This window comes from Neoarius graeffei, chromosome 27 (genome assembly GCF_027579695.1).
Source record: "Neoarius graeffei isolate fNeoGra1 chromosome 27, fNeoGra1.pri, whole genome shotgun sequence".
NCBI classification, from domain to species: Eukaryota; Metazoa; Chordata; class Actinopteri; order Siluriformes; family Ariidae; genus Neoarius; species Neoarius graeffei.
Genome location: NC_083595.1, coordinates 45,860,233 through 45,883,629, shown reverse-complemented (window position 1 = coordinate 45,883,629; position 23,397 = coordinate 45,860,233).

The following is a 23,397-nucleotide window of genomic DNA, read 5'->3' as shown; positions in this document are numbered from 1 at the left end:
AAGTCAACCTGTAGTGTGTCATAACACCAGTTTTTGTGAACAAAGTTGTGTATCACTTAATTAAGGTGTTATATGATATAAAAACTGACAAGGCTTTATGACTTCTGTTGGAATAAGCCTTTATTAATATTAATGTAGGTTTGTGTCAGTTGTCATGCAGGGCTTATGAAGGTGTAATGTCGGCCTATGAAGCTCTTCCCTGAGTAAAGTGTTATAAAATGTTTCTCGAAGATACTAATACTTGGTACTTATGATTGATTGTGTCTACAGAACTGGAAATAAGAAATAATAAGTGTAGGGAGTAAGCTGTAGAGTTTGTGTGTGTGTGTGTGTGTTGTTCCTCTTGTTAGTGTATCTGTTTTTCCATATGTACATTTGCCTGCTGTCTGTACTTCAGTTGTGTATGTGTTTGCACATTTATAACAATGTTGATGCGCTCAGGCAACAGCATGGGTTTGTTGTGAAGGCGCGTTGAGGTTTTGATAATCGACCGTATTAGAGAATAAGCGTCTTTGATAGAGATGCTGTTTGGAACGCGACCTGCACGGGAGGCAACAAAACATGATTATTATGGGTTATATTCATACCAAATTGCAGTACAGAACATGCTGACATCACCCACACATTGCCGTGACAACAGAGAGGAAACTCCCAGAGGTGACAAAGATAGACAAAAAAGAACACTGTGTTCTCACCAACTCTACACACACACACACACCTGGAGTTCCATGTGTGCCCACCATTTTCTTTTGAATTTGACAGCATTTCTGTAATGTCGCAAATAACAAATTTGCAACGAGAATGCTCAACCCAGAGGGTAACCAGACGGGGGAAACTGGAAAAAAAGAAAAGAAAAAGAAAACATGAATAAATAAATCAGCAGTGGCATTTGTCAGGGAAAAGGAGGAATATGCTTTGAAAATTGCAATGGGAAAGATTTAAAATGCCTTTTCTAACTCTATCAATAATTAAGCATTCAGAGATATAGGTTTTTCCAACTAAGCACGGGGTTTCAGACAAAATGCAATCGATACAGTTTAAAAAGAGGTTTTTTTTTATTTATTTCATTTGCACATCAGTTCAAGTCAGAACTCAGACCTGCGTCACACACACTTGTGAAATTTGAACAGCAGTTCCTGAGAGCAAACAGGCAGTATTTATAGATGAAGGTCTCGGCCCATAAAACCTGCGCCTCTCCTTTACTAATTACTGGACTGGAGTTTTCTTGCTTAAGTTCAAATGCTGCCAAATCCAACATGATTGGGTTGTTAATGCATAAACATACGGAGGTGTGTATGCGTGTGATGTGTGTTTGTAGATCGGGGTGTCTTACACTTACAAATTTGGAAGAATTTATATCAAATATTTCATATGAAAAAGTAGAGTTTATATATCTCATCTCATCTCATCATCTCTAGCCGCTTTATCCTGTTCTACAGGGTCGCAGGCAAGCTGGAGCCTATCCCAGCTGACTACGGGCGAAAGGCGGGGTACACCCTGGACAAGTCGCCAGGTCATCACAGGGCTTTCATATATATATGTATATATATATATATGTGGTGTAGTGGTTAGCACTGTCGCCTCACAGCAAGAAGGTCCTGGGTTCGAGCCCCGGGGCCGGCGAGGGCCTTTCTGTGCGGAGTTTGCATGTTCTCCCCGTGTCTGTGTGAGTTTCCTCCGGGTGCTCCAGTTTCCCCCACAGTCCAAAGACATGCAGGTTAGGTTAACTGGTGACTCTAAATTGACTGTGAGTGTGAATGGTTGTCTGTGCACTGTAAAAAAAGAATAGTTGAGAATACTTGAAATTTCAAGGCAACTGTCTGCATTAAGAATTTTATGTTTTGCCAACGATGTGCCCATGATAATCCAAACTATTCTTAATTAAGTCAATTTTCAATTCCTCATTCTGCCAACATAGATTTCTCTTTTTGCTGAACAGTGGCATTCACAGTAGTACAAAAAGGCAATCACAATTTTTTGTTTAGATTTATTGGATAGGACAGTGTAGAGACAGGAAATGAGCAGGAGAGAGAGACAAGGAGGGATCAGGAAATGACCTTGGGTCGGAATCAAACCCAGGTCCCCGGATTTATGGTATGGCACCTTATCCACCTGAGCCACAACAACATGAACTTCAACCGGAGAGAGAACCACATTGCCCAGCCCTTGCATTTGGGAGAGGAAACCCCGTGTCTTGGTCATTAAGAGCATGCGCTGAATAAACACCTGTGGCAATTATGTATTTTCAATTCAGATTATTCACTATTGTATATTTACACATCATTGAGGTGCACCCTATCAGTTTGATGTGGATTTTTCTGTTCGTTAATAATTATTCATATTTTCTTGTCCATTCAATTGTGAATATGGAATTACCTGAACAAAGCGTAATTCTATTTTTTACAGTGTGTCTATGTGTCAGCCCTGTGATGACCTGGCGACTTGTCCAGGGTGTACCCCGCCTTTCGCCCGTAGTCAGCTGGGATAGGCTCCAGCTTGCCTGCGACCCTGTAGAACAGGATAAAGCGGCTAGAGATAATGAGATGAGAAGTTAAAGTGAGGGATTAGCATTGATATGATAGCAGTAATGTTCAAACTGTCATACTATTACTTCTACTACTACATAATAATAATAATAACTAGAAGGGCACTCGGTAGAGTCCACATCTCTGCTAAACTACATATTATCAACATTAAAATCAAATCACTTGAACCTGGAATCATACTAAAGTTGTCCACCAAATTTCATCCAAATCTGTTTACTAGTTTTTGAGTTAAGTTGGGGAAAAACAAAACAAAAAAAATATCCTGGATCTACATACATATCTGGATTTGTGTCAAAATCGAATCAGTTGTTCCTTGGCCCATGGCTCAGCTTTCTGCAAAATGTAATCAAAATCCATTCAGTACTTTTTGAATTATGTTTGGAAGAGACAAACAAACAAGCAAAAACAAACAAAAGGAGGCGAAAACATAATCTCTTCGAACACAGTTGACGGAGATAATAAAATACTATTAATAATAGTAGTGTTACTAGTAGCTTGTAGTCATGCAATGGTAAGAACAACTACTACTACTACTGCACTACAGTTACAGAAAAAAAAATCAGGAATAAATGCTGTCAGGACTACTACTAATACTATTAATACTCCTATTTACTATTATATCCCTCATCAAAAAATTCCCGTGCAGGGATTGGCCAAAGATGGCTCATGTGACATAAAATAGTTCCACCATTGATTAAGGAATGTATGTCATGGCATCAAAAAAAAAAAAAGGATATGGTGTGAGTCAGTCATGAACCAACGTCACAATTTCAAGCTGTATCACTGACTCGAGTCTTTTTTTTAACAATAAAGACAGACAAAAATAGAAGTCATTAATACAATCGAAACAACAACATTAACATTTCAGCCAGGTGGATTTTCAACTAAAGAGATTAAAATAAGCACACAAATCAACAGATTTAACAGCTTTCTGGTTTTGTGAGTCAGTAATTGGTTTTATGTACTGCTTGGTCTCTTTTTCAAATACCAAAAATAACAGTTTAGTAACTGACTCGAGTCACAGCTGTGGCTCCACAAGCATTTCTGTGTGTGTAGATCTACGTATTATGATTATACCTAGTGAGGCAGGTGATAGCATTGTAAAAAAAAAAATGAAATAAAATGAAATTTAAAAAAAAAGATTAAGACATATTTAACAGTCATTCCACGAAATAGAGTCGTACATGAGCTGATAGCCGATGAGGTGCGTAGCACTGAGTTGGCTGTAAGCCATGTACAATGAGATTGAGTGGAATAACTGTTTTATTCTATCCACATTCACTGGAATTTGAGAAACATGATTTTTTGGATTTTTTTTAGAAATTTGATAAATAAAAACTTTATATAAGATGTCTGGCAAAATAATTTCCGCTTAGAATCTAAATAAACCGGCGAAATAACAGTAACAATTTGTGAAAAATGCGATAATAATAATTCTTGAAATTTTTTAAGAAAATACATTCTTACCATCAAATACTTTTATTCCATATTTTGTTGCTTTGTTTTTTGTATTTTTGGGGGGTTTGTTTTTGAGTCGAGTTTTTATTTCTTCCGCGAGGTTGGTTCAGCAACACGCTCTGCCATTTTGTTCTCCTCTACTCACTGTATATGAGCCGATAGCCTAGTAGTAGAGTAGCCAATCAGAGCACTACTGAAGGTCGCTCCAACTTAAACAACAAACATGGCTGTCTCCAGTGAGTTTATGCTCACTTATGAGTTATAAGGGTGAAAGTTGAAGGTTAAGTCTGGATTTTTTTTTTAAATGAGGCTCCGCCCCTCACAAAATAGTATGATGCCAGTCACCTCAAAGCATCCATAATTTCAACCGGAGCCTCTCAGTGCATGGTACATTAGATTACTATTACTAATCACAAATGATTACTTTAAGACTACATGAGACACCTGGCTTCTGGCTTCGTCTGGAAGTTCACAATATGAAATGTTTTCCAAAGTGTCTATATTAATTATGAATCATGCCAGAATTCAATATTTTATCAAATCAAATGATGAATTCTCCCACTGTGATATCATGCTGTTTCTTCATTTAACTCAAACCTTTTTCCATGAACAGCGGCGCAGACTGTGTGAAGGTCTCCTTTGAAGCCCCTGACACAAACATTCAAACACCAGAAGCTGCCTCCACATTTCCATCCATCTTGACATACACATGCAAAAGTAATACAAGTATGCTGGCATGGTCTGTTTTTTTTTTTTTTTTTTAAACTCCTGGGTAGTTTCTAAAAGAAGGGATTCTGTATTTAGTTCAACAGGTGAGGGAATTCCGGAACAGGCAGAAGTATCTAATAAAATTCCCGTCTGTTCTTCCCGCCCCATTCCCTAATCACCACCAGACCCCAGCGTGCTTCAGACCCTGCCCTTGTAATACCTCTTCAAATAATATGTATTTAGCTTGGATTTACGCAAAGCTGCCGAAGCCATAAACCTCTTCAAAGTGCGGTGTAGCCTTTCATTAGGGATCCCCACGATGCCGGGACCTGCTATCTGGTCTTCATTAAAGATAATCGCTGCATGTTTTACCTGTTGGCTTTATTGTAACAGGGGCTGTAAAAACAGATCCACGTCTCAGATTTTCTTGTTAACACGAGCAAACAAACCAGGAGCGTTTTCTGATTTTAGATGTTGGAACAAGGCTATTTTGTAGTGTGTGTATTTTGGATTTGGACAGATTTGGATGTGGGCATATCTGCTTATCCACATTTATTACTCGAAGTTTGAGGTTTCCAAAAAAAAAAAAAAAAACAGTTTCACTTGAAAACGAAGAAAACACATAAAGAAAATGTTTCAAAGATATGGTGTGTGATTTGAAAGCAAAACTGTGAGATTGTTTGTGAGGGTCAGGATGCAGATTGTGACACTGACCACAGCCCATCACCCTGACAGAGAGGTCAGGTATTTGACCTCGCTGCCCTTTGACCCTGAGCTGATTGAAGTGACAGCCTATCTTAGTTGCCGGCGTGGTTGAAATGACGTTGACGTGTGTGTTTGAATGTGTGTATGCTTATGCGTGCTTGTGGTTGGAGCACCCCTCTGCTTTTGGCTGCACGTTTTGTAAGTGGTAGACGCCAGGCAGTGAACTTGAGCTCTCTGCTACTACAGCGAATGAAAGGGGGGGGCATATATCTTCGAATTATATTTTTCATTTTCAATTTTCATTTTTTTAGATCTCGGAGCAATTAGATTGCAACATGAGAGCATAATGGGGGAAAAATCATTTAACACATCTAAACATAAGCCCACTTTTGTTACATTTTTATATATATTTATGTGTGTAATACGAGTAAAAAAGTTAAAGACTGATGTGGTTGTGAATTTTATTTATGGCTGTCTGCTACAGTTTGCCTGTGTGTCTTTGATACTACACCACATTTCTCAATAGTCATTAAGTAAAGGTTTGTTTTGCCCCTCCACCATGGATTAATGTAATGGCCTGTCTACATTTCCACCTTGTCCGTTGTCCAAGGTCAAACATTCTCTCGTTTGCTTTTTCTTACTCTCTCAGCATTCTCAAATGTTGAGTGTCGCTCAGCACGGCCTCCTCGCTAATCCCTTCGCAGACGAGCGCCCATATTGAGTCCCCTTGAGGCACAGGGACTTGAAACTGGACACTCCAGTCAGATCCAGATAGGCTCTCCGATAACGGGCCAGGGCCGAGCGTCAATGTATGGGTCCGGACCCTGGAATTCAACTTATACATCACCATAAAGTTATTAGTAGTCAGAGACGGTGGTTTTCGATATGGTCTGAGGCAAAAAGAGGCATTGCAGGTGGAAATACCCTGATTAAACCCATATTAAATAATACTAATAATTATTTGTGGGGCACTTTTTCATTTTGAGTTAAAATTCTTAAAGTGATTTGAATATGAAAGATTAGGAGGCAAAGGACTTATGGCAAAGATGCATCAATTAAATAATCTACAATCAGTAATTAGTTGACTATGAAGCTATTTGAAGTATGATAAATACTGAAAAAAAAAGTATCATGACCAAGAGAAAACAACAACTATGAATAAATTAACTAGAATAAGTACCGTCTTTATGGTGGTCCATAAGTGCTAAACCAATTAACAAACCAAAAACAGCAAATAAGAAAACCAAAAATGCAACAGCAAATTTGGAAATACAACAGAAAATTAAAAAAAAAAAAGTGCAACAGCAAATTCAGAAAAAGGACAGAAATGTGAAAATATTACAGCAAATTTGGAAGGACAACAGCAAATCCAAAAAAAAAAATTAAACAATCAGAAACTGAACAGCAAATTTGGAAGCATGACAGCAAATTCAGAAATGCAATAGCAAATTTGGGAAAACAATGTCAAATTTAGAAAGATGGCAAAAAAAATTGGAAAAACAATAACAAAATCAGAAACACAACAGCAAATCCAGAAAAAAAGGCAAATTTGGAAAGATGACAGCAAATTGGGGGGGGGGGCAAACAAACAAACAAAAAACAACAGCAACAAAACAAAAAACACTGATTGAAAATTTGGAAACACATCATCCATTAAACAAACAAACAAACAACCCAAAAGTAAATTCAGGAAAACAATATCAAAGTCAGAAAAATGACAGCAAATTTTGAAAAACAGTACATTTGGAAACACAACAGAAAAACAACAACAACAACAAAAAAAAAACAAATTTGGAAAGACAACAGCATATTAAAATAATTAAATTTAAAAAAATTAAATAGTAAATTAAAAAAAAACTACACTTGGAAACACAACAGCAAATTCAGGGGAAAAAAGTAATTCTGGAAAGCAATATCAAAGTCTGAAAAATTACAGGAAATTCCGAAATACAAGAGCATAATTCAGAAAATGAATGAACGAATGAATAGTGCAGGGCGGCATGGTGGTGTAGTGGTTAGCGCTGTCGCCTCACAGCAAGAAGGTTCTGGGTTCGAGCCCCGTGGCCGGCGAGGGCCTTTCTGTGTGGAGTTTGCATGTTCTGTCCACGTGGGTTTCCTCCGGGTGCTCCAGTTTCCCCAACAGTCCAAAGACATGCAGGTTAGGTTAACTGGTGACTCTAAATTGACCGTAGGTGTGAATGTGAGTGTGAATGGTTGTCTGTGCCTATGTGTCAGCCCTGTGATGACCTGGCGACTTGTCCAGGGTGTACCCCGCCTTTCGCCTGTAGTCAGCTGGGATAGGCTCCAGCTTGCCTGCGACCCTGTAGAACAGGATAAAGCGGCTAGAGATAATGAGATGAGAATAAATAGTGCATTAACTAAATTTGGAAACACAACAGCAAATTGGGGGGGAATAACAACGTAATTTTCATTTAAAAAAAAAAAGCAAATTTCTAAACATGACAACAAATTCAGAAACCCAGCAGCATTAACACAAAACAAAAATGCCAAAGCCATAATACATTTGATCTGGATTTAAAAACATATACTTCGTCTTCTTTCAAGGGTTTCAAGCTCTATAGATGTTTAACACATCCACATAAATTTTCACGTACAAATTTACGAGGGAACTTGAATTTAAAGCTAATAGCCGTCACGGCAACAACTTCAGGTTAGTGGGATATGCTTTCTTTTCTTTTCTTTTGAGTATTACAGCTCTGTCAATATATTACACGTATGTTTAAATAGTGAAAAACACCTTCATACAAAACATTTATATTCCATTATAACCTTTATATCAACTTTTATAACACTTGTACAACATTTCTGCAAAGGTTTGTTGCTTTGATGTCAACAGTTCACTTGGTATCGTGAGTTATATATTGTGGATTGCATTTAAAATGCTGTGTGAGGAAAATTGATGAGAATTCTGTGAAATAAATCCCTTTACTGTTACATTTCAGAGTAATGTTTTTATAACACTACAGTTTAACACTCTTAGCAAGGGTGAGGTGATGTTATAATAAGGGGTGGAGAACAGATCACATCCTTTCCACCCTTTGCTCTTTTTCTTTCACTCTTATCAGCAGTAAGGTGTTCAATTATGTGTAATTGGGTCTCAGGCTGTTTGTACCGTAGACAAAGCAAGAAAGAAAATAGTTGGGAAATGTTAAGTGCTCCATGCAGGGTGTGGTTTCCTTGAATCTACAAAGAAGCCCAAAGGGGCATTCACCTGTCAGAAACCCCCATACCACAGCACTGCTGAAGCAAAAAGAGATCACCAACACTGACAGTGCTTAATGAGAGAGAGAGAGAGAGAGAGAGAGAGAGAGAGAGATTGAGATTGCCTGTTTCTTAACTTCAGAGAAATGTCAATTGCTCATTAGCACCTCAGGGCAAATGAGACAAGAGAAAATGATTGATTTTGCTGTTAGGCAATGTAAGACAAGGCAACAAATAGTCCTCCTGTCAAACAACTTAATAAATGGGTCGGCTAAATGTAGCAAAACAGAATGCAAATGCATGTGGAATCTCCATCTGTCAATACACGGCCCAAAATAACACCTGACTTACACTCGCCCAGATTCACATTGTTCATGCTCTTGGTTTGACTGCGATTTGTTTGATTGCATGTAACTACAGCTTTCGCCTAAAAATGAAGCATTATTGTGAACCAGGATGTTGTATAATTTAGCATCACTCTAAAGCACCATAGCACAGTATTTAGTATTAATACAATTTAATTAAATATAAGCGTGTTAATTATTGACACTCTAAGTCTTTGGGGTTTGACATGCAAATGAGATTTAGTCCACTTTTCATTTCATTTAGTTCAGTGTGTGGGTGATTTTGAATATTGTACAGTCACACAGATGTAGTTGTGCAGTATTTTTACTGAATCACATCACATTTAAAATAAATGCTTAAATGAACAACAAAAAAAGCAAAAGCAAAAAATAAGTAAAGGAATAAATGTGAAAAATATAAAAGTCAGGGCGGCACGGTGGTGTAGTGGTTAGCGCTGTCGCCTCACAGCAAGAAGGTCCGGGTTCGAACCCCGTGGCCGGCGAGGGCCTTTCTGTGTGGAGTTTGCATGTTCTCCCCGTGTCCGCGTGGGTTTCCTCTGGGTGCTCCGGTTTCCCCCACAGTCCAAAGACATGCAGGTTAGGTTAACTGGTGACTCTAAATTGAGCGTAGGTGTGAGTGTGAATGGTTGTCTGTGTCTATGTGTCAGCCCTGTGATGACCTGGCGACTTGTCCAGGGTGTACCCCGCCTTTCGCCCGTAGTCAGCTGGGATAGGCTCCAGCTTGCCTGTGACCTTGTAGAACAGGATAAAGCAGCTAGAGATGATGAGATGAAATATAAAAGTCATATAATAATAATAATAATAATTATTATTATTATTACTAAGAAGAAGAAAAGGACAAATTGATAAACAGTAATAATCACTGATAAACACACAAACAGCAAAAATTATATATTTTTATGAATTTAGAGTTACGTTAGATATTATAGGGCGGCACTGTCGCCTCACAGCAAGAAGGTCTGGGTTCGAACCCCGTGGCCGGCGAGGGCCTTTCTGTGTGGAGTTTGCATGTTCTCCCCGTGTCCGCGTGGGTTTCCTCCGGGTGCTCCGGTTTCCCCCACAGTCCAAAGACATGCAGGTTAGGTTAACTGGTGACTCTAAATTGAGCGTAGGTGTGAATGTGAGTGTGAATGGTTGTCTGTGTCTATGTGTCAGCCCTGTGATGACCTGGCGACTTGTCAGGGTGTACCCCGCCTCTCGCCCGTAGTCAGCTGGGATAGGCTCCAGCTTGCCTGTGACCCTGTAGAACAGGATAAAGTGGCTAGAGATAATGAGATGAGATGAGATCATCCTTGATGGTGTAGTGGTTAGCACTGTTGCCTCACAGCAAGAAGGTTCTGGGTTCGAGCCCAGTGGCCGACAGAGGCCTTTCTGTATGGAGTTTGCATGTCCTCCCCGTGTCTGCATCGGTTTCCCCCACAGTCCAAAGACATGCAGTTAGGTTAATATGGGACGGCCTTGTGCTGAGGTGCCCTTGAGTAAGGCACCTAATCCCGAACTGTTCCCCGGGTGCTGTAGTATAGCTGCCCACTACTCTGGGTATGTGTGTGTGATCATTGCTCACTTGTGTGTGCGTGTCTGTGTGTGTTCACTGCTTCAGATGGGTTAAATGCAGAGGAGGAATTTCACTGTGCTTGAATCAGTGCTTGAGTATATGTGTAATAAATAAAGTCTTCATAATAATAATAATATCAAATACCTTTGTTAGATGAAAATATGCAAATAGAATGACAAATATATACACTTTAATCATCTAAGTTATTTCTAATCTAATATCAAAACTACTTACAGTCTTAACTACACCCACCGGCCACTTTAATAGGAACTCGTTCTTGATTCTAACACTACGTTCACACTGCAGGCTGAAGTGACTCAAATCCGATCTTTTCGCCCATATGTGACCTGTAGCCGATCTTTTATTGACAATATGAATGACACAGATCCGATTTTTTCAAATCCGACCCAGGCTGTTTGGATATGTGGTCCTAATTCCGATTCCTATCCGCTCTTTTCATATGCGACTTCAGTCTGAACCGCCAGGTCGCATTCATCCGACTTACACGTCATCAACAAACCACAAACGTCACTATTCTGCGCTGAAGTAGGCGGCGGGTCTCTCAAAAAAAGTTACAACAACATGGCGCATGACATCAATGCGACTCCGCACCTACACATTCCTTTGAACGGAGGTTGCAGTCACTACCCCGCAGAACGCCTGAGCCAAAACCCTTGCCCTCTTCCTTCTCAACCTCCTCCTTAACATCAGGCTATTGTGCATGCTCTGGCTCCGTCGCAACAACAACTGCATCATCGCCAGGTACTCCATGCTGGCTACTGTCATACACAGGAAACTTTAGGTTACTTCCGTAAACACTGGCCATGCTCACTGCATGTGACGTCGTCGTATCCTGCAATGCGCATGCGGAACACTTTTAGGTCGCTTTTCGTTCGTACTGAGGATCACATACAAGTCGCATATATTTGTTAATGTGAACGACCTCACAAAAAAAATCGGATTTCACAAAAAAATCGGAATTGAGCATTAAGCCTTGCAGTGTGAACGTAGTGTAAGATCCCTGTTCTTGGTTGCAGGAGTGGAACCCAGTGTGGTCTTCTGCTGTTGCATGTTGAGATGCTTTTCTGCTCACCACGGTTGTAAAGAGTGATTATATGAGTTACTATATCCTTCCTGGCAAAAACGCTTGAACCAATCTGGCCATTTTCCTCTGACCTCTATTATCAACAAGGTGTTTGTTTCCACCCACAGAACTGTCGTTCAGTTAACTCAATGTTTTTTGTTTTTCACACCATTCTGTCTGTGTGAACTCTTGAGACTGCTGTGTGTGAAAACCCCAGGAGATCAGCAGTTTCTGAAATACTCAAACCAGTCCATCTGGCTTGAACCAACACCCATGCCATAGTGAAAGAAAGTCACACTTTGAGATCACGATTTTTTCCGTTCTGATGTTTGAACATTGTGAACATTAACTGAAGCTCTTGATTTGTATCTGCATGATTTGATGCATCATGCTGCTGTCAAGGGATCGGCTGATTAGAGAACTGCATCAGACAGCAGGTGGATGGGTGGGTGTTCCTGATAAAGTGGCTGGTGAGTGTATAAATCCTTGTTGAAACCATAAACTCTTGTTCAAATTTAATGATTTTTTTGCACAATATTTTATAGATAGGTGACAAATTAAAGGGAAATAAATGTAGCAACGGATTGAGCTACTGCAATACCACCAGAGCAGCTTCTCTGCATAAATTCTCTGCAGCTGTACTGGACCGAGGAGTTCTGTTATTCCAAAACATGTTCCCTGAGATGGCGTTGTGATTCGGGATGGTGGAGAAAGGTCTCTAACCAAACGCTCCAGAAATCTCACATTGGTGTTCAATTAGCTTGAGATCTGATGAGTTTGAAGGCCATAGCATGAGTTACATCATTCTCATCCTCATCAAACCATTCAGTGAGCCCTCATGGGTGGGGGCGGGATCATCCTGAAAGAGGCCACTCCCACCAGGATAGAGTAAATGGTAACGTTGATCAGTCTGAAGAGCTTTGTATTGATTTGCAATGACTCTACAGACTCAATGACCGTCTGTATGCATTTATGCCAGTGGTCTATTTCAGTTGTTATCTTTAGTATATTCGAGATCCTTTTACATTTCTCTTGCTCATGTCAGGCAGACAAATAGAGTCTCATGTTTTTAGTCAATTTGCTCTGGTCCAATTCAGTGGCACCTCTGGCCTGGCAGCCACCTTAATAGCTAGCTTTAGGCCCATAATTTTGCTTTCACCAACCAGGATAATTCAGTTGTGGCAGCCATCTCTACAGCCATTACATTACATTACATTACATTACATTACATTTATTCATTTGGCAGACACTTTTATCGAAAGTACAATCCAAGCATGCGGTTATGACAAGAGTTGCAAGTGCTAAGACTGTGTTTCCATTTCAGGGATAATGCAAAAGAGTTGTATAGGTATGAAAGAAAAGACCATAGTCTGTAAATGCAGACAGAACAATTGAAGGGCACAGAAGAGAATAAAAAAGTGGCATTGCCTTCCAAGTAGAGCGTTAGAATTAGATAGAATAAGTGTTCATAGAGGAGCAGTGGCTTGAGGAGATGAATTGTGACACAACATCAAGGGTTTTAAGCCAAGTCAGGTCCATTTATGGGCGGCACGGTGGTGTAGTGGTTAGCACTGTCGCCTCACAGCAAGAAGGTTCCGGGTTCGAGCCTCACGGCCGACAGGGGCCTTTCTGTGTGGAGTTTGCATGTTCTCCCCGTGTCTGCGTGGGTTTCCTCCGGGTGCTCCGGTTTCCCCCACAGTTTAAAGACATGCAAATTCGGTACAATGGGGCCACTGTAATTGGCGCAAGCTGTTGTGGTTTCCCATGCCACGATGTATATATATATATATATATATATATATCTTCCTATGGCAAAAGCTAAATAAATTTGTGGATGCAAAGTGGATGAAGTGTGTTATGGGGGTGACTGGTACTGGTCCAGTTTTAGCATTCAAAATGACCATTATTTTATTATACTGGACACCACAAGGTATTTAATGATCTAATTCAGAAATATTTACACCAATGAAAAGTGTCTATCTCCATTCATTCACACCAAGGGGCAATTTAGAATCAGCAATCGTGTTGTAAGAATGTAAGAGTGAATATAACTGTGGCAGCGGGGGCGTGGTCAAGCGTCGGTCTGTGACCGGAGGGCGGAGTCAGGGAAGGTAAGTGGCAGAATCACTACTGATATCAATTAACCTGTGTTTGTGTGTCTTCCCAGCGACCACGCCCTATATAAGGAGAGAGAGAGCAGGGGAAGTGAGATCTCTCCAACCAGACGACTTGTGTGTGTGTGTGTGTGCATGGCTGGGAGAGTGTGTTGTTGCATCTGAAAAGAGCAAAATAAAGCAAGTTTGGAACTTTATTCTGGCCTGCCATCTTTCTGTGCTCCACCCCCTCCTACGAACTGCTACAGTGGTGCCGGAACGCCTGTCGGTCTTCCTGCTGCGCCAGCACCAGGGCCTTGAACCGGTGCTCCTGCTCCTTTCGGAGGGTGACTAGCGCCTGGTGCTGGCTCTGCTGGGCTGTGGTGAGGGCGTGGACCAGGTCTGCGAAGGGGGAGGACTCCATGGGGCTGTTCTTTTCCTGTGCTCGATCCCGGGTTTCGGCACCACTGTAGCAGTTCGTAGGAGGGGGTGGAGCACAGAAAGACGGCAAGCCAGAATAAAGTTCCAAACTTGTTTTATATTGCTCTTTTCAGATGCAACAACACACTCTCCCAGTCATACACACACACACACAAGTCATCTGGTTGGGGAGGGAGCTCACTTCCTCTGCTCTCTCTCTCCTTATATAGGGCGTGGTCGCTGGGAAGACACACAAACACAGGTTAATTGACATCAGGTGTAGTGATTCTGCCACTTACCTTCCCTGACTCCGCCCTCCGGTCACAGACTGACGCTTGACCACACCCCCGCTGCCATGATAACAATAACGCACTGTACATACGCATAAGCATTATAATCACCAGAACGGCAAATCGTGATCTCATGATACGAACAGTTGATCTCGCGTTATCAAAGGTACACAAGAATGAGTGAGCCACTATGTCATCATGTTGTAAGAATGAGTGTAACAATAGCGAAACTTCGTAACCAATCAGCACTTATCCTGATCAAGTTTGATTACCCGTTCTACTTCTTGATAAACTTCGGAACCAATCAGAACCAGAAACAAAATAAGAGAAGCCTTGTTATAACTTTATAGTATCAGAAGATAATCAACAGATAAAAAGATAAACGAAATTCACCTCGTGGCTCGCCAAGGCTACTGATTCAATATGAAGTAAGTGGTGTTTATTTTAAGAAACATTTTTGTCTCATTTGACCAGAGAATCTTCTTCTATGTCTTTGGGGAGTTTACCACATACTGCTGGGCAAACTCCAAATGTGGGTTTTTGTTTTGTTGTTTGTTTTTTTAAAGCAATGGCTTTTTTCTGGCCACTCTTCCATAAAGCCCCACTCTGTGGAGTGTACGACTTAAAGTGGTACTATGGACAGATACTCCCATCTCCACTGTGAATCTTTGCAGCTCCCTCAGTGTTATCGTTGGTGTCTTTGTTGCACCTCTGATTAATGCCCTCCTTACCTGGTCTGTGAGTTTTGGTGGGCGGCCTTCTCTTGTCAGGTTTGTAGTGGTGCCATATTCTTTCCATTTTGCTATAATGGATTTAATGGTGCTCCCTGGGATATTCAAAGTTTGGGATATTTTTTATGACCCAACCCTGCTCTATACCGCAAGTTGGCCTAGTGGTTAGAGTATCTGCCTCTCGATCAGGAGTTCTACTCATGGTTGGGTCATACCAAAGACCATCATAAAAATGGTACCTATTGCCGTCTGGCAAGGCACGCTGCAATACAGATGCGAGTGGGGAGTCAAACTCTCTTGGTTACCAGAGGACTAGCTCCCACTGTAACCCTAGCTATGTAATAGGTGAGAGGCTGAGGGTTATGGAAACGGAGATCAGTCCCTTGGCGTGGGAAGGGACCTTGACTTGAACCCTGATCTATACTTCTCCACAACTTTGTCTCTGACCTGTTTGGAGGCTCCTTGGTTTTCATGTTGCTTGCTGAGTAGTGTTGCAGAGTCAGGGTCCTTCCAGAACAGGTTGATTTATACAGACATCATGTGACAGATCATGTGACACTTTGATTGCACACAGGTGGATCTTAATCAACTAATTATGTGAGTTATGAAGTGAATTGGTTGGACCAGCTCTTATTTAGGGGTTTCATAAGAAAGGGGGTGAATACTTATGCACACTCCAGATTTCTTTTTTTTTCATCTTAATTATTGTTTGTGTCTCAATAAAAAAAAAAACAATGTACACCTTTAAAGTGGTAGGAATGTTGTGCAAATCAAATGGTGCTAACTCCCCCAAAAATCCATTTTAATTCCAGCATATATTGCAACAAAACAGGACAAACACCAAGGGGGATGAATACTTTTGCAAGGCACTGTATGTGTCAGCCCTGTGATGACCTGGCGACTTGTCCAGGGTGTACCCTGCCTCTCGCACATAGTCAACTGGGATAAGCTCCAGCTTGTCCACGACCCTGTAGAGGATAAGCAGTTATGGATAACGGATGGATGGATATAGATCTCATCTCATCTCATTATCTGTAGCCGCTTTATCCTGTTCTACAGGGTCGCAGGCAAGCTGGAGCCTATCCCAGCTGACTACGGGCGAGAGGCGGGGTACACCCTGGACAAGTCACCAGGTCATCACAGGGCTGATACATAGACACAGACAACCATTCACACTCACATTCACACCTACGGTCAATTTAGAGTCACCAGTTAACCTAACCTGCATGTCTTTGGACTGTGGGGGAAACCGGAGCACCCGGAGGAAACCCACGCGGACACGGGGAGAACATGCAAACTCCACACAGAAAGGCCCTCGCCGGCCACGGGGCTCGAACCCGGACCTTCTTGCTGTGAGGCGACAGCGCTAACCACTACACCACCGTGCCGCCCGGGATGGATATAGATATGATGCTTAATTATAGTACAGCAGTAGAAACAATGACTAAGGGTAGTATCTCACTGGGCTGCGACAGCTTGCGACAAATTGCGAACTTCATTCGCGAGAGTTTCAAAAGTGTCTTCAAACATTCGCGGGGCTTCTCAATTTCCTCGCATGAGTCGCAAAGTGTCGCTCCTTCGTCGCTGAAATTTTGAACATGTTCAAAAAATTTGTGCGACAAAATTTCTCTCGAAATAGCCGCAAATGCGTCGCTGGTGTCGCAAAGCCGTTATGAACGCTTCTCAAATCAGTTTCCATGAGACAGGAAATGCGAGTTGAGACAGGAAGTCAGAGCCAGTATCTCACTCGGCTGCGACAGCCTGCGACTAGTTGGAGACGCAACAATTGCGGTAAAATATGCGAATATCAATTCAGTGTGATTCCAAGTGAAAATTGTCACTATTTTGCATATTTTATCGGAATTGTTGTGTCTCCAAGTAGTCGCAGGCTGTCGCAGCCCAGTGAGATACTGGCTTAAGGCTTTGGATTTAAACATTTTGATAGCTCAAGCTGTATTTCTAAAGGCACCAGGATAAGAGTAAGAATATCTATATTAGTGGAGTAACGTTTCCAGTTGTAAACGTTAATTCTATCAGCTTATTTTTTTAAATGCTTTCCCAATTAACTTCTCATTCTGTCTGGCTGACAACAAGGTCTGCATTTAAGACATTTTATGTTCTGTAAACAACAGTACAGGCGCCCAAGTCTTCAATTAAAACTGCTTCCATGGAGACTTCTGGGGAACCATGATTGTGATACAATTAAAGTAAAGACAGAGTGTATTGTGGATGCTTAGCTGACCCTTTGAATTTCATACAGTGTTTATAGCCTAATTATGGTTGTAAAACGATGTGGGTTTTCTCTTTTGTTTTCTGACTCACAGTGTACATTGTGTTGTGTGTGTGCGGTGTTGGTGGTGGGATGAGGGTTTCCATGATGTTCACATTAAATGGGACTTTTAGTCAATTCTTGCCAATTGTTTTGTTCTAAGATTACTAAAAATGCTTCAGACACACTTTGTGTTTGAACAACAAATGACATGAAGTTGTAGAATCATGTACATGTATCATGCACACTGGTGCAGGGAATAGTGTTGATTTTTCACAGTCCCAAGATTTCCAGTTCAATCCTGGACTCAGGTTATTGTCTCTGTGGAGTATTACATGCTCTCTTTGTGTATGTGTGGGTTTCCTCTGGGTTCTCCAGTTTCTTCTATGCCAGTAGGTTGACTGGCTAAGATAAATTAACCCAGGTGTGTTTGGTGTCCTGTGATGGACTGGCGTCATATCTGGGGTGTATTCCCACCTCCCACCCAGCGTTCCCGTATATGCTCCAGATCCACTGCAACCATGACCAGGATAAAGCACTTACACTAAGGTCACACATAGCCATGACCTCAGTGAGAACTGTGGCTGGGGCAACTGTGGCCATTCTGGCAGATTTTGGAGAGAATCCATCACATAAATATCCATCGGAGTAAAGATGCAAATGAAACCACAGTAGCTGCAATGATCGTGACAGAAGACGCTGGTATAACCAATGGCTGCAGCAACGTATAGCAATGTGTCACATTATGGTACTGACAGCAGTGTGTACGGCTTTCATGACTGCAATACGACATAGCCACGGCAAGACAAAATAAGCCATGCCCCCTAGGTAAACTTTTCACTTTCTGCAGAATGTTGTTCTGTGAACATTTTGAGCTTGATGGTTGCGATGGAATGCTATGGTAACCTCCGGTAGCCCACGTAAGCCTCAGGTATGCCTCAAGGATGCTCACGGATGTGTTCATGGCTGTGATGGATGAATTCGTCTGGCACTTGACCCACGGCAATTTTCAACATGATGCCACAAGTTGCGGGTTAAGTGCCTTGCTCAGAGGCACTGCAGCCATTCCTGCTGGTCCAGGGGATCGGATCAGCAACATTTTGGTCCCAAAGCTCATTCTCTAACCAGTAGGCCATGGCTTCCCCCTATTACACAGGTTTACTAATATTCCGCTAATAAGTTTAAGACCCCATGTGTCGCAAACTGCCGTAACCCCCCCCCCCCCCCAATTGAAACACATCCTCCGAAATGCTTCTATGACCTGAGTGTATTATCGCCATATCCCACGTCTTAATAAGAAAATCCAAAATTTGGAATAAGGTCACATTCAAAATATCCAAATGGAATATCCAATCTTGTCTACATAACCCGTATCAAATTCAGAACATTGTCATATTCTAAATAATAGTGGAACATTAGTGTGCACAGTGGTGAACGGTTACTATTAGAGCTGGGACTTGAGCTCAGCCAAAACTTAGCCAGACACCAAAAAAACAAACGGCAAAGGATTTTGCAAGAGATTAGCAGCAGGCTGCCAGGTCGCTCTATTGTGTGTATTTGCTGACGTTGATTTTAAAAGTAGCTAAGTAAATTACCCAGGGAAATGAATACTTAAATCTGAGTGAAAAATACTGTAGCGAGTGTGCAGCGTCGAAGAAGAGTCTGGAGACAGAAATCTTAGTTTCTCCATCATTAGCCTGTGCTGCTTGCTCTCGATAGATAGCACTGGCTTGACTGCTTTATTAGCATTCGCTAACACTACTGATGAACACTACACCGGCTGGAAGGTGACTTCACTGCTGCGCTGATGGCGCCGACTCACGATTAAGCTTGTGCTGGGCTTCAAGAAGGCCTAGGGCGATAAATTTGTGGTCCCGGCATCTATATATCAAAATCTGACAGGTTAATTCATCTGTCACTTCCTACATAAACATACGGTACACTGCCATGGCCTTCTGTCCTGGCAATGAAGTCCTAACCAATGAGTGATCCAGCTCGAAACTCTTCTCAGCCTAGAGACAACAAACAAAAAAATTTCATTGGATAACTTGATTTTAATGCTTTCAGGACAGTAACCCTTTCATTTCTGAAGGAAATTTGATAGAAAATGAGGCCAAATTAGAGTTAAAAGAGAATAATTATCATGAAATGATGAAAGAAATTAAAGAGTGAAAGAAAGTAAATATAACATTTGAATTGCTGATATATTTGGGCCTTCTCTGAAGGACTAGAAGGACCTGACGGTTCCCATCTGCATGTGCATGTACACATCCTGAATCTGGTTTTCTTCATTCAGCTCTCAAGTGCAAATTCGCCCCATTGGAATGATCAAGATTAGTAAACCTGGCATGCTTAATTTTTTTTCTTGGATTTGTTAAGTGATGTATGAAGAAGGAGGCCTTGGTGCTGTAACAATACTATAAATTAGGTGGATGATCTGCTTGCTTATAAAGGGCTTTGAGACACAGTATATCATACACTAAATTGAGTTGTAATGTCATGCTTAGTGGAAAAAAAAAATTAAAGTTAGTAGACTTGGAATATCACCAGTGGCGGAACTAGACTTTTTTCCTTAGGGGGGCAAGGGGGTGGCCAGGACTATTTCAGGGGGGTCAATGGTTCCTACTACTACACACACAAATATGCACGAACACTCACGATTAATGTTAGCGATTGTGTGCTGTATATCTGTTTTTTATCTTATGTGTTTAAATTATGCATTATTGTTATTATTATTATTTATTCTTACATGGTGTTGCACCTGTTCTTGTCTTGTGTTCTTGGCCATGTCATGACTTCTAATTATTTTTGTCTTTTTGTTATATATACATACACACCTTTCTTTCTTTCAACATTAAAATTCCAGGGACTACAGATGAAAGAAAACTAGTCAGTGATTATTTCTAGTGCATTTACATGTTAATTAATACACATTGATCCTTCTTAAATAAATAAACTTATAAACAATACTTTCAATTTTCAATCATGTTTAAGTTGCTACGTATTAAGCACACAGAAGATGTCATTTTGAGTTTAATTTGTAGTTTATTAATGTACAAAATGAATACGGTGCATTTACCAACACCCTGACGCCACTGACTGGAACTAAAATGCACATGTAGTAACTCAAATCACACAGTTACTGACACACTGAGTCAGTTACACAGTCACACAGTTACTGACACACACAGGTACATATAGTCAGTTGTTCACACAGCCAGTAGTCCATCAAACCATCAACTTTCCACAAAAAAAAATAAATAAATTGCCTTAAATAAATAAATTGCCATCTTTTCTGTCCGCCAACTCCACACCCCCTTAATGCGTGACCATAAGCTACCATACCAGCAACGCCGAGTAGGTCCAACTTAAAGCCAATAAACTAAGAACCCAAATCATCACACAGATATCTACCGTCTCTCTGTAATCCGCGGCTAGCCTCTACAAATGACGCAAAAGATGCCACTGTTTATTAAGAACGTGCAGAAGGCATCTAGCTTCTAGCAGTAGCACAGTGCTCCGTACACTCTTTCCCTAGCAGAATGGGCGTTTTTTGCACTTACAACAAGAAGGTTGAGTGCCACGGTAATAAACACACTCCCTGTACTCCCTTCAAAAGAGGGTCTAGTCTTCAAAATACGCCATGATTTACTTAATTCTGAACGTTGTTCATACTGCTAAAGGTCACTTCACATCACACACCTAGTTTTGACTACATCTGCGTTCTCACCTTTTCTATTGCCAAATAGAAGACTTGCCAAATCATTCTGATTTATGAAACGAAAATCGATTGGCCAGAAGATCCACTGACTGATCTTATTGAACTCGTGAACTTATTTTGGGATAAACTGCGGCCGTTTACTCACCGATATAGGTCAGTCTTAAAATCCATCTGGCTGAGGAGCAGCTGCCTTTTCTGTTCAATGGTTCCTTCTTCTTCTTTTTCTTCTTTCCCATGTCTTCTATTGTAAATTGGATTGCAATGCCTTGTGGTAGCTTGCATTGCGCCATCTACTGTACAGGAGGAACCTAGCAGTCACAGACTTCAATGCAACTGGCTTTTCTCGTGCGGTGCTGTAACATGTCAATCATCTGGGGGGCACCTGGGGTAGCCAATCAGATTCCAGGGGAGGCTAGTGCCCCCCCAGCCACCCCTGTAGCTCCGCCCCTAAATATCACCAAGCACTTTTTCCATTCGAGTCAAGTATGTGTGTCGTTGAAATGCTACTCATGTATTAATAATATTCTCTATTTTCCCATTATTTAAAGCAATGCCATGTTGGCACAGCTGGCCCATGACTACAGGACATATTCGCGTGACACTCCTTCTACTGAACAAATGTTAATGATCTCACTAAACTAACATTTTGTGTACTCATGTATTTCATGCCAACGCCTTCTAAATGCTTTTCAAATTATAACATTTACACTGGACAATTTGTTGGCTACAAGGTTTGTGAATCCTGAAGTGATACCATAGCAGAAGGAAGTCTCTTGAAAAAAATGCTAGACAGTTGATAAATATTACTCCGTGACAGCAATAAATGAAATAATAATCAGCTTAATTACACTATAAACATGGGATTGAAAGTAAAGTCTCCTTTTATATTTAATATCTCATAGGTGGAACCTTAATTTGAGAACTGAGAAAGAAATGCGTGTCATTAGAAGGTATCTATTATTCTATTGTTTCATCATGAAACACCCATGCCTGCCTGACTGGCAGCTCACAATGCCACACACACTGAATAAGCAGCATGTTAAACACACAAACTACACATGAAATCCAAACAACTTTGGTCCAAGTTTAATAGATCATTATCAGAACAAAAGGCTGTTTAAAAATAAATACGGCGTGCTTGCTCTGAGATATATGAAGCCAGCCATCTTCTCAGACTGATGCTCATGCTGTGCCACAGTGTAACACACTATCTGCCCTCTTCTGCATACATGATGCCCATGCTTAGTGGGCTAGTGATGCTATGATTGACAGGGGAGAGAGAGTAATGCCATCCTGCCCACCCCTTCACCAATTTCACTTTCATGGAACCCAGTCACAAATATCTGGAGCATCATCTGGATTCAAATTTGTGATCTCTTGATGCTCCTGATAGATTGATAGACAGGCTCTTAATAAATATGGCCATTTTGTTTGTATGTCATATCAATTGATCACTAAATTAATTCCTGGGAACAAAAACAGAAATATTGAACTCTTGTTTGAACCATGGATGGCACGGTGGTGTAGTGGTTAGCACTGTCGCCTCATAGCAAAAAGGTTCTGGGTTTAAGCCCAATGGCTGACGGGGGCCTTTCTGTGTGGAGTTTGCATGTTCTCCAGGTTCTCTGGTTTCCCCTACAGTTCAAAGACGTGCAGGGTAGGCTAATTGGTGGCTCTGAATTGACCGTGAGCGTGAATTGTTGTTTGTCTCTATGTGTCAGCCCTGCGATGATCTGGCGACTTGTCCAGGCTGTACCCTGCCTCTTGCCCATAATCAGCTGGGATAGGCTCCAGCTTGCCCGCGACGCTGCACAGGATAAGTGGTTACAGATAACGGATCGATGGAGGTCTGAACCATATTCACATGGAAGGCATGGGGGGAGCCATGACTTAACGGTTAGAGAAGCAGCTTTGGGACCAAAAGGTTGCTGGTTCAATTCCCTGGACCAGCAAGAATGGCTGAAGTGCCCTTGAGCAAGGCACCTAACCCCCAACTGCTCTCCAGACTGCTCTGGGTATGTTGTACATCGCTCTGGATAAGAGCGTCTGCTAAATGCCATTAATGTAATGTAATGTAATGAAATTAAGAGCTCCATATGCAGTATTTTACAACAGTTAGATCTGGCCCACTAATGTGATTGGTCAAGCATCATTCAAAGAGCGCTTACAGTATATTTTGCGATCACAACAATGGAACGTTTCACTGCATGTATCACTCTGCCTGTCACAT